At 59.4% G+C, this 5,783-nt stretch overlaps 1 long non-coding RNA gene across 1 annotated transcript; it reads right to left on the bottom strand.

The window, feature by feature from the left end:
- Window positions 1-964: 964 nt before the first annotated feature.
- LOC308656585 lies at window positions 965-2,763 on the bottom strand. The gene is made up of 2 exons (XR_014023753.1): window positions 2,041-2,763; window positions 965-1,629 (listed from the first exon to the last, which is right to left on the bottom strand). It is a non-coding gene; the product is annotated as an uncharacterized lncRNA (long non-coding RNA).
- Window positions 2,764-5,783: the final 3,020 nt, after the last annotated feature.

Here is a 5,783-nt window from a genome sequence, read left to right as displayed (position 1 = left end):
ATGGTTTCTGAATTACCGGCAGAGATGCAATTAAATTAGAAGGAGAACATCTCTTTATTCAAATTTCCCAGCCCGAAGACCCTTCTTCGTATCCTGGGAGGAGCCCAGGAACCCAAGTGCAGAACTCTTCCTTGTCATCTCAGCTTTCTCGACTGAACTCAGGGCACAGAGACCCACGCAGGATCATGATGGCAGGTGGGAAGGGCCTGAGATCAAAGGCCCACAGTGGGGAATGGGGACGCTCAGGACATTTCCTTCTCGGTACGTCTGCTTACTCATCACTGGGCAGACACCAACTACCGGAGTGGGGTGGCTGTCCCGATGGAGACCAAAGCCCCCAGCGTCACCAGGTGAACTGGTGATGCCATCAGTTTTCAATGAGCAGGCTCAGTGTGGGGCTGCTATGGGATCCGCGTGGGCTGGCCTCTTTACGCCCCGGGGTGGTCACAATCTTAGCGCCCCGTGTTGCTGGGTCGGGATGAATCTGTGAGGCTACAGGAGGTGGGGGCTAAGCAAGCAACCAGGGACAGGCTGCCTGGCTCGGCTGCTGCTTCTACCCACGCAGCCAGTGGGTGGGTGGGCTTCTGGAGCCTCCTTGGCTTGCCCTGTAGGACAGGGTACAGGGTCACCATACACAGGATGGGCGTGCGCACTCAGTGGGGTCACGAGGCCTTGCACAGAGGTTTGCCTGGCGGGGCCCATGGCTGGAATCACTGCCCACACAGCAGAAGGCACTCTTCCTGCAGGGGACGAGCCAGCGGGGCTTGCGATAGGGAGAGGCACAGGGGACGGTCAGCCCAAACCTGCAAGAGGAGGGCCACGGCCTCCTGATGGACAGCAAGAGAGACACATTGGGCCCAGGTACATTGGGGACCAGGGTTTGGGCTGGGGTTTATGTGGGTCTGAGGTGCTTAGCTCAGGGCAGGGCAGGACTCTGGAATGATGTCTCAGCAGGGCTTCCAACAACTCTCTGAACAGCTTTATTAGCACCGGGGATGGTCAAGGCCCTGGCCCAGGCTCAAACCTGCAGCTGGCCCGTCCCAGGGTGGACAGAGAAAAAGCCTGAGGACACAGTGTTCTGCCGGAGGGCTCAACAGAGAGGCTGCGGTGACTCCACAGGAGAGCCCCTCACCAGCCAGCAGTGAGCCTGGGGCTCCTGCCAGCCGGCCCCAGCCCAGAGCCACCCCATGCAGCTCACTAAGACTGCGGTGGCTGCAGGAAAATAACCTTTGGATTCAAAAACGTCCCGGGAGAAAGGTTTCTTTTCTGTCCTCGGAGGTGACTTGGAGGTGACTGACTGGACCGCACGTGGTGGAGTGGACGGCACACACGGGCAGGCCCATGGCGGTGGTGTTCCACCTGGCCCTGGGGGGTTAGCGTGCTGGGGTAGGTTGGGTGGCTGCTCAGGAAAGGTTCAGGAATGTGGCCCACATCCCATGTTCTTAGTGGGGCAGACCAGACGCCCCAGAACCCAGCGCCCAGAGTCCCCTCCCTCGGTGCTGAGCGACGGCCCCAGGATATTGATCCAGACCTAATTCCTGGAACTTGAGAATGTTCCTGACTTGGAGACAGAGTCTTGGTAGATGTGATCAAGCTGAAGGTCTTGAGATGCGGAGATTATCCGGGACCCTGTGGGGAACACAAAGGCCATCACACATGTCCTCCTACAAGGAAGGCAAGAGTGACCACCGGGTGGAGATGGGAGTGAGGTGGTCACAGTCAGGGGACCCTGGCTGCCCCCAGAGGCTGGAACGAGTCAGCGAGGACCGCTCCTCTAGAGCCTCTGGAGGGAGTGGCCCTGAGAAGGGCCTGTGTTGGGTCTGGCAGGGCCAGTGAACAGCTTGCTCTCTGCCCTCAGGGTGTGGTCTGTCGCGGCCACAGGGCACTCAGACGCACAGGTCTTTCCATTCCTGGATTCTACTGCTGTCCTGCACTGCGAGCTCCCATTCTCCAGTGTCTAAGTCATTCCTGCAAGTTCCCCCCAGGCCCTGCTCATCACCAGCTCCCCCAGAAAACCCCCGAAGCCCCACCCCTGCACACTCTGCTCCTCAGCGCCTCCTCACAGGTGTCCTGCATGGACAGATGTCCTCTTTCTTGCTGAAACCACCGACATTTCTGAGGTGGCCCCTCCCCAGAGTCAGGAAGGAGGTGCACCACAGACTCCCCAGGGCAGTGTCCGTCTGCTTGTGTGGGGGCAGAGGGGTTCAGTTTCCTGCAAACAGCCTCCAGACAGAGGCCAGCTCCTTAAAACCACAGTGTCCTTGGAAGACTGCGGGTAGGAAATGTCACGGCTGCAGTCGGGGACCACGAGAGCCCCAGGCTCTGAGTGGCGCAGGTCAAGAGGAGAGCCCAGAACTTGGTGCGTTTGCTAGAGAAGCGCCTCATCCGGTCTCCACCAGGAGCCGTCTCCTCTGCTGGGAAGAAATGTCCCCGTCCCTGTGCAGGATGTAGCCTGGGCAGGAAGCGAGCAGTGCCAGCAGGTCACTCAGTGGACACTGAGCTGCCAGCTGGATGAGTGACTCTGTGCCCCGGGCGAGGTCTCTCGGGAGCACTGGGCCTTGAATGGCTGGCTTCTAAATGAGGGCCTTGAACTTGGTGGTGTCCACATCCTTTCCAGTTCTAAAATAAGAAGGCCTTTCACCAGAGCCCGCGACACTGGTGGTGACCCGCAGTCGCCCTGTGTTAAACAGCACTGTGTTGTTGACGGACAAGACCACATGCCAGGGCCAGAGCGGCTGCTTCCGGCCTTCCCGGCGTGGCCTCCACTTGGCAGCCTCCGATCGGGAGCCAGCGTGTGTCCAGATGCATGGGGTGGGTGTGGTGCCTCTAGCCGCAGACAGAAAGAGCCTTTGTTTTCATTCTTTTGCGGCGCTGGGGGTGAACCCAGGGTCCCCTGGGTGCCGGCCAGTGCCCCACCACGGAGCCCGAGAGGGAGAGTGTTGCCTGCGCTCGGCTGTCTCTGTGGTCAGGGCTTCCCCTGTGCTCACCGCCTGGGTGGGTGTGATCTCCAACGGGACGGCCTGGGGAGGAGGGAGAATGGACGGGCCCTCTCGGGGCCGCCCACGGGGCTCTCGGCTCCTCAGACCTACCAGGCCCATCCCTAGCTGGCTGCTGAGCTCTACAGATCCTTTGGTGACATTCGATGCTGTGGGCAGCAGATGAGACTCACGCTGGCCCTGGAGAGTGGGGACGAGGGCCTGGCCCCCGGGTCTGTGGTGTGCTGGGGACAGCAGGCGGTTGGAGCCAGGCTCAGGCTCCTTCTGTGCTGGCTGGAGGTTGGCCTTGGGCTGTTCCCCTTCCCCAGTCCCGTCCTGCTGCTGACCTGTGCAGGACATGGTAGGGACTGCTGCATGGTGGGTCATGGAGAACCTGAAATGCACCCAGAGGTGTCCATGTCAAAACTCTGAGTGTGACTCCATGTAGGAAAATGGTCTTTGCAAATGTCAGTGAGTTTAGGACCTCCAGATGGCCCTAATCCAGGGACATTGTCCTGGTAGGAAACATAGATGGGGGGTGGCCATGAAGACAGAGACTGCAGGGATGCAGCCAGAAGCCCAGGACACTGGCAGCCACCAACGCAGGAGAGGCAGGAAGTCCTCCCCAGACAGGCAAAACGCGGCCCCCGCCCCGCCCCTGCCCCACCACAACACCGGGATTCTGGCTTCTGGCTTCCAGAAAGAGGAGAATGAATTTGCACATTTAAGCCACCAAGTTTGTGGTCATTGATTCCAGCAGCTGTAGAAAACTAACACCATGACCGTGAGAATTAGCAATTTAATACACACAAAGCGCTCAGCGGAAACTCGGCACGGCGAGGCTCAATACGCATCCAGAGCACGCGGGCCCTGGAGGGACGGCGGGGTGACTTTTGCCCTATTCCGGGTTTTCATTTTCTTGTTCAGTGGCCACCTGAGAGTCTGGCCTGACTCCCGTGGAACGTCGCTGGAGGAAGATCTAATGCTAGCCAGCTGCACGCGGCAGAGCACTCCTTTCAAATGCATTCAGATTTTTAAAACAGAGGGTGAGAATCACCGATCGCCTTTCCCTTGTTTACTAAATCAAAACGCAGGTGAATGAACCAGCACCCGCGGTGCTCACCGGTGCTGGGTGCGCCAAGGCAGTCTCCCACAAGTCTCTTCATCCATCAGTGGGCACCAGCGGGCACTGACCACGCGGCAGGGATTATTCCAAGTGTTGAGGGCAGAGCGAGACATGGCACCTTGCAGAGCTCCCTCCTGCACGGAGGTGACTTCTCAAGGGACAGGAATGAGTGAGGTGGGGACATCATCGGTGGAGGAGGGAGAGGGGAGCAGTGGCCACCAGGGAAGCCAAAGCCGTGATGAGGGCTGAGAAGGGTGCCTGGGGCAGGGCCAGGTGGGAGGACGTGCCCCAGGAGGACGGGCTGACCGAGGCAGCCCAGGCAGCAGGACCACCCAGGGCAGGGCAGGGTGGGGCAGGCAGCCCAGCAGCTTTGCTGGCACCCTGAGTCCGAGATTTTCTTTGGAGCTTGCTGGGCACCCACTGTAGGGTTTGGGGTGAGAGGTGGATCCAGTGTGGCTTGAGCCTGTCCTGGGACAAAATAGAGGGAGACACAGGGTAGGTCAGACGCTGCCAGGGGACGGGGTCGGGATAGCAGAGGTGGGGAGACACTGGGGTCGGAAGGACAGCCCAACTCAGGAGGGCGAGGCGGCAGCAGCAGGACGCAGGCAGGTGGAGGCGTTTCTGCAGGGAGGAGGCCCTCTGGGTCAAGGAAGGCAGCCCCGGGCACCCACTCCCCGGGGCGGACCCTCTACAGTGGCAGCAGCAGTGTCCTGGAGGAGGCTCGGGCAGCAATAAGGGTGAAGGCCAGCCCTTGTTTGCCCTGGGAGGATGCTCCCGCAGCCAAGGCAGGGCCCAGGGCCCAGCCTCGCCCAGTGCTCGCTCTCCTAGGAATTCTTGTCTTTAACTGGCACAAGACAAAACAAAACTACACAACAGAAAGTCACGGCTCGTCCTGCTAAGGGGCGTCGCGAAGAAGCTCCCGTCCGTCTGTCTTTCCCCCCACGTCCCCGGCTTGCCTTACATCCTGCCATGCTAAGGCTTGACCTTGGACTCCCCGTTCCCTGGGGCTCCAGTGACCTCTCTGCAGGGCAGGGCCTTGCCAGCCAGCACCCTGGCACCTGAGCAGGCCACCTGCAGGTGAAAGCCAGAGAGCTCTGCCCAGGAGGGACAGCCAGGAAGCGGCCGTGCACTGACCCTGTGCTGGTTTTCAGCCAGGGCTCCTGTTTGCCCATAGAGGTGGCTCCTTCCAGGAAAGACGTGCAAGGACAGCACTGTCCAGCAAGGACACTTGGCACCAGCAAGGGGACCAGGCACTTCTGCTTGGACTCAGGCAGGTAAGGAGGCATCTCAGGTGGGCAGCCCACCTGCTGGTCATTCCCCACAGAACACAGCAGAGGCTGGGACCCTGGCCGAGGGTTTCATGGTGGCTGTAGCTAAGCAGGGAAAGTCCATGGGGCACTTTTTGCAGCATTTCAGTCTTAAGTAAACCTGAGAAGTCCTTCACTTCATCCTGGGCATGACCTGGAGCGCCTGCCTCACCCACCCACAGCCTGGGGCCAGCACACTGTGTGGCAGGAGGATCTACCCAGGGGTGGTGAATGTTATGACCCCAGGATGTTATGAAGAGCGCCTGTCATCTAGGACTAGCCTAATAAAGATTAGAGACTAATAACTAATAATAATTAGTTAATTAGTAATTAATAACTAATTTAGCAAGTACCCACAGAGAAGTTGCTAGCTCT

Source organism: Spermophilus citellus (assembly GCF_964194105.1).
Source record: "Spermophilus citellus genome assembly, chromosome: 9".
Classification (NCBI taxonomy): Eukaryota; Metazoa; Chordata; class Mammalia; order Rodentia; family Sciuridae; genus Spermophilus; species Spermophilus citellus.
Note: the sequence above shows the minus strand (reverse complement) of the source record. Positions and strands in the feature narration are given on the sequence as shown.